The following is an 11,949-nucleotide window of genomic DNA, read 5'->3' on the forward strand; positions in this document are numbered from 1 at the left end:
GGGGGGCCACGAGGGGCTCACGAGGGTGGAGGGCGCGCCCAGGGGGTGGGCGCGCCCCCCTGCCTCGTGGCCTCCTCGTAGAGCCCCGACGTGCACTCCAAGTCTTCTGGGCTTCTTTCCTTCCAAAAATGAGTTCCGTGAAGTTTCAGGTCAATTGGACTCCGTTTGATTTTTCTTTTCTTCGAAACCCTAAAACAGGGTAAAAACAGAAACTGGCACTGGGCTCTGGGTTAATAGGTTAGTCCCAAAAATGATATAAAAATGTATAATAAAGCCCATAAACATTCAAAATAGTAGATAATATAGCATGGAGCAATCAAAAATTATAGATACGTTGAAGACGTATCAGAGAGCGGATCTCCTTGGTGAAGACCGCGGCGGTGAGCAAAGTGGTAGCCCGGCACCCCATTCAAAGAGACCGCCGAGGACGCCGAGGAGAGGAGCAGGGCCACCCAATCTCGCCAGCGCGCGCTAAACCCTAGATGTTGCATCAACTCAAGCAAGTAGTCCCATGAGACCGTGTCGAACGCCTTCTCGATGTCGAGCTTCATGAGCAGTGCCGGCATTTTGCGGCGGTGAAGGTGGCGGGCGGTGTTTTGCACATAGAGAAAACTATCGTGGATGCATTTTGTTTTGAGGAATGCCGTCTGCGCCGGTGATATGATTGTGTGGATCACCTTCGCCAACCTCATTGAAAGAACCTTGGAGATGAGCTTCGACATGGAATGGATCAGGCTAATGGGGCGATAGTCCATGATCGCAGTCGCTCTGTCCTTCTTGGGGAGGAGAACGATCAGGGGCCGGTTGATGGCAGCCACGTCTCCTCCTGCGAGGTGATAGAACTGATGGAAAACCGCCATGACTTCGAGCTTGATGATCGACTAGCATGCTCGGAAGAAAGTTCCCTTGAAGCCATCCGGTCCGAGCGCTTTTTCCTGCAGTGAGGCACAGATCACCTACCAAACCTCCTCCTCTGAAAACGGATTATCTAAACCGACTGCCGGCAGCGATGGAAGGTTGATAGAGCTCCAGTTGATAGTGGTGTCTCTGACGGGCGCCGCCCCAAGGGAGGAGCTGAAGTGGTCGTAGATAGCATTGGCCTTGTCACTATGTGAGGTAACGATCGAGTCCGCCATGTGGATGGCATGGATGAAGTTTTTCTGCCTCCTAGAGGTGATCTTGGCCTGGAAGAAAGCCGACCGGGCGTCGCCGGCCCGCAGCCAGGTGATGCGCGAGGCATGATGCTTCCTGGCCCGCTCGATCGCGGCCAGGCCAAGGACGCGAAGCTTGAGCTGCTTCCGGAGAGCAAGCTCACTGCGAGATAGCTGTCTGTGCTCCTGGGCGATGTCAAGACAGAGAACTACTTCATTTGCGATCTGCAGCTGCAGACGGGTGCTGTTGAAGAAACCCTTTGCCCAAATTTTGAGATCCTTTGCCGCCCTATCTAGTTTGACGCGGAAGCATTTGAATGCACAACTAGAGGCAATGGGGCGATCCCACACATGTTGCACCGTTGTGTGGAATCTGGGGAAGCGTGGCCAGAAGGATTCAAACCGGAAACGGGCTGGTCGGCATGGTGCGGTTGCTGCGGCGAGCAGCAGGGGGCAGTGGTCGGAGCAGGATGTTGACGTGGTGTGGAGGAGGACGGTCGGGAAGAGGGTGTCCCAAGCATTGCTGCAGAAGAACTTGTTGATGCTGACAAGTGTTGGATCTTGACGCTCGTTGCTCCATGTGTATCGGCGGTTTTTGCATCTAATCTCCCGGAGTCCTGCGGCGTCGATCGCCGCACGGAATTTTCCCATCATTCTATGGTTGATGTTCCTATTGTTCTTGTCACTAGCTTTGTATATGAGGTTAAAGTCTCCGTTGATGAGCCAGGGATCATTTTGTGGCGGCGCTGTCCTAGCTATTTCCGACAAGAACTCGTCCTTTTTGCTGTCGTTGACGGGGCCGTACACCGTGGTCAGCCAGAACAGTGTTGAAGTTTCCCTAAATGTAACGCGGGCGGTGATGGAGTAATGTCCGACAACATGCGATTGCGCGTCTACTACACTACTGTCTCAGAAGATTGCAGTGCTGCCCTGGTGCCGGAGGCGAGGAGCACCACACAATCAGCTAGTCGTGCTCCACCAACCTCCTTGACCAGAGGGCGTCTCTAGGCTTTGATTTTAGTCTCCTGGAGGTAAAGGATAGCTAATCTATGTGCTTCTGTCATCTCGCAAACTACAGCACGTCGTGCCGACGTGTTTAAACCTTAGATGTTCCAGCTCATGATGGGGCAGTTTGTATCAATCATTAAACACGATGAATCTGCTCCGGCGACTACGGAAATCATTAAGCAAATACGGGTACACCTCCTCACGGTCCGGGGGTTGCCGGCGGCCACCAATAGGCCCCAATATCTGCCGGCAGACGGCAGCGCCTCTACACCTACTACAAGGACTACAGAGAACTAGACCTAGCTCAACCCAGCCGGACGCTGGGCGTCGCCGGAGCGAACGACAATTGAAGTGCACTAACATGGGGAAAGCATGGTCTCCGGGGCCTCTCCGTCAGGGCCCTGCATGCCAGCCGCCACCCGCAGCGCGGCCGGGCCGAGGTTGGTGAGCCTAGTGATGGCCTGGATGTCAGTGTCGGACAGTGGTTCGTTGAAGCGCTTGATGAGAGCCTCGGCTGCCTTTGCAGTCATGGCTTCCTTCGGGCCGAGGATGCCAAGGCAATGGACGATGCGGAGGGTGGCGCGCTGACTGACAGGAACCATGGAGGGGTTGCTGGCTTGGCGTGCACTATGGCAAGTCGTCGCAGGCTTGGGGCGGAGCGGGGTCTTGGAGCAGTGAGGCGCCCGTCCAACTACATGGGCCGGGGTGCTAGAGAAGAGCTGCTTTGTCGCGCCCCTAACGCCTTCCTTGCTGATCTGCAGGTGACAGACTTGGCTGGTCATGGCGCCGAGCTGCAGGGAGTGCGTGTCCGCCATCACCGGGGTGTGCCTGGCGAGGGAGAGGGCAGGGCCCATGTCGATGCCGTCAGTGTCACCCTCAGTGCCCCCCTCATGTTCGGAGAAGGAGAGGGGCTTGTCCACTTTCTTTGCCGCCGCTGCGTCCACAACAGCGGCCCTAGGGTCCAGGTGGGGCGGAGGAGGGAGCTCCTTGCCAGCTTCCTTGAAGAAATCGGCCGCCGGGTCCGCTTCCGCGGCCGCCGCAGGAGGAGGCAGCGGGCACGGCGGTGCTAGGATGGGTTGGCTGGGGGCGGAGTGGTCCTCGAAGACTGACCGCGCTCAAAGCGCCTAGTAGCGCCCACACCCTTCCCGTGCTGCGAGACGTGGACGTTGCCGTTGCCACTGCCGTGGTGCTTGTCGTGGTGGTCAGAGCTGCTGCGGCGCCCCCTAGGCGCCCCTTGACGGTGACGAGAGCTTGGCGTGCAGCTGCGATGGCGCTCAGGGGGTGGGTCAACGGCTATCGTAGCGTGTTCCTTGCCGCGGCCCCGCCCCAGCAGGGTGTCCTTCCAGGACCGCCTCTGGCCGCCGCCACCCTCGCCGTCGTGGCCGCGCCTGGTGCCCTTCGAGGGCATGCCCTTGTAGCCCGTGGACACCACCTGTGCCTGGGGGCGGGCACGGCCTGCACCTGCGCCCAGTTCTTGCACTACGCGCCTGTCTTCGGTCCCGTGAGTCCAGCCACCGGCAGGAGGGCGACGCGGAAAATGCTGGTTGTCGTCGTCGTCCGAGGAGGGGAGGCCGCTTTGTCCTGAGTGGTAGGACCGCGGGGACAGAGGGGACCAGTCTTCGATGCGGTCGGTGCGCATCAGAATGTCCCACCAGAGTAGGGCCGGCGGTGACGCGATGGTGGAGCTCGGCAGAGAGAAGCCATGCATCTCCTCCACCCGGCTTGCGCCCCGCGCGTGCTTCCAGAGTGTCCGGCTGGTGGGGATGTGGTGCAGCTCCCACACCCACACCCAGACGGCGAACGTCTTCGTGTTGGCCCGCTCGAAAGTGCGGTTGTCTGATGTCTACTACACAACCTTCTTCTTGTAGACGTTGCTGGGCCTCCAAGTGCAGAGGTTTGTAGGACAGTAGCAAATTTCCCTCAAGTCGATGACCTAAGGTTTATCAATCCGTAGGAGGCGTAGGATGAAGATGGTCTCTCTCAAGCAACCCTGCAACCAAATAACAAAGAGTCTCTTGTGTCCCCAACACACCCAGTACAATGGTAAATTGTATAGGTGCACTAGTTCGGCGAAGAGATGGTGATACAAGTGCAATATGGATAGTAGATAATAGTTTTTGTAATCTGAAAATATAAAAACAGCAAGGTAACTAATGATAAAAGTGAGCATGAACGGTATTGCAATGCTAGGAAACAAGGCCTAGGTTTCATACTTTCACTAGTGTAAGTCCTCTCAACAAGACTAACATAATTGGATCATAAAACTATCCCTCAACATGCAACAAAGAGTCACTCCAAAGTCACTAATAGCGGAGAACAAACGAAGAGATTATGGTAGGGTACGAAACCACCTCAAAGTTATTCTTTCCAATCAATCCATTGGGCTATTCCTATAAGTGTCACAAACATCCCTAGAGTTCGTACTAGAATAACACCTTAATACACAAATCAACCAAAATCCTAATGTCACCTAGATACTCCAATATCACCTCAAGTATCTGTGGGCATGATTATACGATATGCATCACACAATCTCAGATTCATCTATTCAACCAACACAAAGGACCTCAAAGAGTGCCCCAAAGTTTCTACCGAAGAATCACGACGAAAACGTGTGCCAACCCCTATGCATAGGTTTCCAATGTCACGAAACCCGCAAGTTGATCACCTTAACATACATCAAGTGGCACGTGATATCCCATTGTCACCACAGATATTCACGGCAAGACATACATCAAGTGTTCTCAAGTCTTTAAAGACTCAATCCGATAAGATTACTTCAAAGGGGAAACTCGATTCATTACAAGAGAGTAGAGGGGGGAAGAAACATCATAGGATCCAAATATAATAGCAAAGCTCGCGATACATCAAGATCGTATCACCTTAAGAACATGAGAGAGAGAGATCAAACACATAGCTACTGGTACATACCCTCAGCCCCGAGGGAGAACTACTCCCTCCTCGTCATGGAGAGCACCGGGATGATGAAGATGGCCAGCGGGGAAGGATTGCCCCCTCCGGCAGGGTGCCGGAATGGGTCTAGATTGGTTTTCGATGGCTACGGAGGCTTCTGGCGGTGGAACTCCCGATCTATTGTGCTTTTTGGAAGTTTTAGGGTATATGGAGTTATATAGGCAGAACAAGTACGTCAGGGGAGCCACGGGGGCCCCACTAGGCAGGGGGGCGCGCCCCCACCCTCTTGGGAAGCTCCCGTATCTTCTGACGTGGGGTCCAAGTCCATCAGGTGTGTTTCCTTCCAAAAATAACTTCTCTAGTTGATTTCATTCCGTTTCGACTCCGTCTGATATTGCTTTTCTTCAAAACATTGAAATAGGCATAAAACAACAAATCTGGGCTGGGCCTCCGGTTAATAGGTTAGTCCCAAAAATAATATAAAAGTGGATAATAAAGCCTAATATTGCCCAAAACAGTAGATAATATAGCATGGAGCAATCAAAAATTATAGATACGTTGGAGACGTATCAAGCATCCCCAAGCTTAATTCCTGCTCGTCCTCGAGTAGGTAAATGATAAAAAGATAATTTTTGATGTGGAATGCTAGTTGGCATAATTTCAATGTAATTTTTCTTACTTGTGATATGAATATTCATATCCGAAAGATTCAAGACAAAAGTTTAATATTGACATAAAAATAATAATACTTCAAGCATACTGACTAAGCAATCATGCCTTCTCAAAATAACATGGCCAAAGAAAGCTATCCCTACAAAATCATATAGTCTGGCTATGCTCCATCTTCACCACACAAAGTATTTAAATCATGCACACCCCCGATGACGAGCCAAGCAATTGTTTCATACTTTTGATGTTCTCAAACTTTTTCAATCTTCACGCAATATATGAGCGTGAGCCATGGACATAGCACTATAGGTGGAATAGAATGGTGGTTGTGGAGAAGACAAAAAGGGAGAAGATAGTCTCACATCAACTAGGCGTATCAACGGGCTATGGAGATGCCCATCGATAGATATCAATGTGAGTGAGTAGGGATTGCCATGCAACAGATGCACTAGAGCTATAAGTATATGAAAGCTCAACAAAAGAAACTAGTGGGTGTGCATCCAACTCGCTTGCTCACGAAGACCTAGGGCATTTTGAGGAATCCCATCATTGTAATATACAAGCCACGTTCTATAGTGAAAGATTCCCACTACTGTATGAAAGTGACAACATAGGAGATTCTCTATCATGAAGATCATGGTGCTACTTTGAAGCACAAGTATGGAAAAGGATAGTAGCATTGTCCCTTTTATTTTATTTCTTTTTTTTATTTGTCCTTTTTTGGCCTTTCCCTTTTTTATTTGGCCTTTCTTTCCTTTTTTTGGGACAATGCTCTATTGAATGATGATCATCACACTTCTATTTATTTACAACTCGATGATACAACTCGATACTAGAATAAAGATGACTCTATATGAATGCCTCCGGCGGTGTACCGGGATGTGCAATGATGCATGGGTGAAATGTATGAAAGAATTATGAACGGTTGCTTTGCCACAAATACAATGTCAACTACATGATCATGCAAAGCAATATGACAATGATGGAGTGTGTCATAATAACCGGAACGGTTGAAAGTTGCATGACAATATATCTCGGAATGGCTATGGAAATGCCATAATAGGTAGGTATGGTGGCTGTTTTGAGGAAGGTGTATGGTGGGTTTATGGTACCGGCGAAAGTTGCGCGGTACTAGAGAGGCTAGCAATGGTGGAAGGGTGAGAGTGCGTATAATCCATGGACTCAACATTAGTCATAAAGAACTCATATACTTATTGCAAAAATCTATTAGTTATCGAAACAAAGTACTACGCGCATGCTCCTAGGGGGATAGATTGGTAGGAAAAGACCATCGCTCGTCCCCGACCGCCACTCATAAGGAGGACAATCAATAAATAAATCATGCTCTGACTTCGTCACATAACGGTTCACCATACGTGCATGCTACGGGAATCACAAACTTTAACACAAGTATTCTTTAAATTCACAACTACTCAACTAGCATGACTCTAATATCACCATCTTCATATCTCAAAACAATTATCAAATATCAAACTTCTCATAGTATTCAACACACTCATGAGAGAACTTATTATTAATCTTGTATACCTAGCATATTAGGATTTTAAGAAAATTACCATGCTATTTAAGACTCTCAAAATAATCTAAGTGAAGCATGAGAGTTCATCTATTTCTTCAAAATAAAACTACGACCATGCTCTAAAAGATATAAGTGAAGCACTAGAGCAAATGACAAACTACTCCGAAAGATATAAGTGAAGATCAATGAGTAGTCGAATAATTATGCAACTATGTGAAGACTCTCTAACATTTAATAATTTCAGATCTTGGTACTCTATTCAAACAGCAAGCAAAGCAAAATAAAATGACATCTAAGAATAGCAAACATCATGTGAAGAAGCAAAAACTTAGGATCAACCGATACTAACCGATAATTGTTGAAGAAGAAAGGTGGGATGCCAACCGGGGCATCCCCAAGCTTAGACGCTTGAGACTTCTTGAAATATTATCTTGGGGTGCCTTGGGAATCCCCAAGCTTGAGCTTTTGTGTCTCCTTAATTCCTCTCATATCACGGTCTCCCTAAATCTCAAAAGCTTCATCCACACAAAACTCAACAAGGACTCGTGAGATAAGTTAGTATAAACCATTGCAAAAACCTTATCATACTCTACTGTAGCAAATCACTAAAATTATTATTCAAACATTTCATACTAAATTCCTCTGCATATTTAATAGTCTTATCCTCAAATAGAATCATTAAAGAAGCAAACATATGCAAACAATGCAAACATAACAACAATCTGCCTAAACAGGATAGTCTGTAAAGAATGCTGCAACATCCATACTTCCCTAACTCCAAAAATTATGAAAAAAAATTCCCACTGTATTAAATTTATCATAGCTTAATATTCAAAAGGTTTCAACATTTTATCACATTCTGACTTTTCTAGGGAATTATTGCAACAGCGGTAAACTTTCTGTTTTCAAACAGCAACATGTATACTTGTAACATAGGCATAGTAAAGGCTATAAATGCCACTTTTATTGAAATAAAAGATGCAAAACATTGTTATATATAACATCAATAAAATACTAAAAAAATAAATTGACGCTCCAAGCAAAACACATATCATGTGGCGAATAAAAATATAGCTCCAAGTAAAGTTACCGATGAACGAAGACGAAAGAGGGGATGCCTTCCGGGGCATCCCCAAGCTTTGGCTCTTGATTGTCCTTAAATATTACCTTGGGGTGCCTTGGGAATCCCCAAGCTTAGGCTCTTGCCACTCCTTATTCCATAGTCCATCGAATCCTTACCCAAAACTTGAAAACTTCACAACACAAAACTTAAAGTAGAAAACTCGTAAGCTCCGTTAGTGTAAGAAAATAAATCACCACTTCGAGGTACTGTAATGAACTCATTCTTAATTTATATTGGTGTTAAACCTACTGTATTCCAACTTATCTATGGTTTATAAACTATTTTACTAGCCATAGATTCATCAAAATAAGTAAACAACACATGAAAAACAGAATCTGTCAAAAACAGAATAGTCTGTGGTAATCTGGATCAAACGTATACTTCTGGAACTCATAAAATTCTCAAATAAATTTCTGGACCTGAGGAATTTCTCTATTAATAATCTTGAAAAAGAATTAACTAAATAGCACTCTCCAAATAAAAATGGAAGCAATTCTTGTGAGCGCTAAAGTTTCTGTTTTTTACAGCATGATCAACAAGACTTTCCCCAAGTCTTCCCAAAGGTTCTACTTGGCATAAACACTAATTAAAAGCATAAAACCACATCTAAACAGAGGCTATATGAATTATTTATTACTAAATAGGAGCAAAAAGCAAGGAATAAATATAAAATTGGGTTGCCTCCCAACAAGCGCTATCGTTTAACGCCCCTAGCTAGGCATGATGATTTTAATGATGCTCACATAAAGGATAAGAATTGAAACATAAAGAGAGCATCATAAAGAATATGACTAGAACATTTAAGTCTAACATACTTCCTATGCATAGGGATTTTGTGAGCAAACAACTTGTGGGAACAAGAATCAACTTGCATAGGAAGGTAAAACAAGCATAACTTCAAAACTTTAAGCACATAGAGAGGAATCTTGATATTATTGCAATTCCTACAAGCATATATTCCTCCCCCATAATAATTTTCAGTAGCATCATGAATGAATTCAACAATATAACCAGCACCTAAAGTATTCTTTTCATGATCTACAAGCATAGAAATTTTATTGCTCTCCACATAAGCAAAATTCTTCTCATTCGGGATAGTGGGAGTATCATAAGAGACTCGAATACTATAAATTGTTTCCACATTAAAAGAGTAATGTTCAGTGAAGGGGTAATCATACTCATGACAAGTTTTATAAATATAATCACTACTTTTTATAGCATAAGTATCATCACGATAATCATCATAGGTAGGAGGCATGCTATCATCATTATAAATTTGCATATCAAAACTTGGGAGACTAAAAATATCATCTTCATTAAGCGTAGATTCCCCAAGCTTGGGACAAACATTAATTGCAGCAAATATATTCTCAAATATGTCATCCTCATCAAACATAGCTTCCCCAAGCTTGGGCCTTTTCATATCATAAGCATAATCACTCTCATCATTAATAGTATAGATAGCACCGATAGTATAGAAATTATTATATTCTTCCAAGCAAGTACCAAAAAGATTTTCAAGATCATAAGAAGTATCATTATCTTCCCAATCATAATCATCACAACAAGCAATAGGCATAACGAGATCATCATCAAGTGTATCATCTTCATTTTCATGAGGCACAGCAATAATAGGAGCAACTTTATTTGGGAGAGATACCTTTTTACCTCTCTTCCTTTTTCTTTTCTTCTTCTTCACCACATCATGTGTGGGTTCAATCCTCTTTTTGGAGCTCCTTATTAATGAGATTGGTTGAGTAGAAGGCTCCTCCTCATTACCTGATTCATCATAAGAAATAATAGGAGGATATTGGGAAGCCTCTTCCCTTTCATTAGTATTCTCTTCATCTTCTATTTGTTTTCTTTTCTTTATGTAATTGGCAATATAAGGATTTTCAATGCAATTCACCACACAATACATATAAATATTCTCTAGATCAAAATCAAAAACTCTATCAAGATTAAACTTCGGAATACCCTTAGTTATACGTTTCATTTCTTCATAACCCAAAAGGAGGCTAAGCTCTTTATGATGCTCAAGGGTAATCAAATTATCACAATGTTTGGACACGACTTGATCATGAAACAAATAGCATTGGAGCTTTAAATGACCATGTTCATTGCAAAGTTCACAAGGGGCACGAAAAATATTGAATCTTTCAGCACGTTCATCCAGCTCTTCTTGCAACAATTTGGTTTCTAAGTACTTATGCCTCTTGCAATATCTATCTTCCCTATTTGGTGTGTACTTGCAAACCCAGTCTACTCCACAAAAATTGACATGTTTATAGGAGGTATTTTCATCATAACTAATGCAATCATCACTAGCATCATGGATATTCAAAGAATTCGTACTAACAACATTGCAATCATGCTCATCATTCAAATATTTAGTGCCGAACATTTTAGAGATCTCTTCTTCTAGCACTTGAGCACAATTATCCTTTCCATCATACTCACGAAAGATATTAAAAAGATGAAGCGTATGAGACAAACTCAATTCCATTTTTTTGTAGTTTTCTTTTATAAACTAAACTAGTGATAAAACAAGAAACTAAAAGACTCGATTGCAAGATCTAAAGATATACCTTCAAGCGCTAACCTCCCCGGCAGCGGCGCCAGAAAAGAGCTTGATGTCTACTACACAACCTTCTTCTTGTAGACGTTGTTGGGCCTCCAAGTGCAGAGGTTTGTAGGACAGTAGCAAATTTCCCTCAAGTGGATGACCTAAGGTTTATCAATCCGCAGGAGGCGTAGGATGAAGATGGTCTCTCTTAAGCAACCCTGCAACCAAATAACAAAGAGTCTCTTGTGTCCCCAACACACCCAATACAATGGTAAATTGTATAGATGCACTAGTTCGGCGAAGAGATGGTGATACAAGTGCAATATGGATAGTAGATAATAGTTTTTGTAATCTGAAAATATAAAAACAGCAAGGTAACTAATGATAAAAGTGAGCGTAAACAGTATTGCAATGCTAGGAAACAGGGCCTAGGGTTCATACTTTCACTAGTGTAAGTCCTCTCAACAATACTAACATAATTGGATCATAAAACTATCCATCAACATGCAACAAAGAGTCACTCCAAAGTCACTAATAGCGGAGAATGAACGAAGAGATTATGGTAGGGTACGAAACCACCTCAAAGTTATTCTTTCCAATCAATCCGTTGGGCTATTCCTATAAGTGTCACAAACATCCCTAGAGTTCGTACTAGAATAACACCTTAAGACACAAATCAACCAAAACCCTAATGTCGCCTAGATACTCCAATGTCACCTCAAGTATCCGTGGGCATGATTATATGATATGCATCACACAATCTCAGATTCATCTATTCAACCAACACAAAGGACCTCAAAGAGTGCCCCAAAGTTTCTACCAGAGAATCACGACGAAAACGTGTGCCAACCCATATGCATAGGTTCCCAATGTCACGAAACCCGCAAGTTGATCACCTTAACATACATCAAGTGGCACGTGATATCCCATTGTCACCACAGATATTCACGGCAAGACATACATCAAGTGTTCTCAAGTC

Source organism: Triticum urartu, chromosome 5, assembly GCF_003073215.2.
Source record: "Triticum urartu cultivar G1812 chromosome 5, Tu2.1, whole genome shotgun sequence".
NCBI lineage: Eukaryota > Viridiplantae > Streptophyta > Magnoliopsida > Poales > Poaceae > Triticum > Triticum urartu.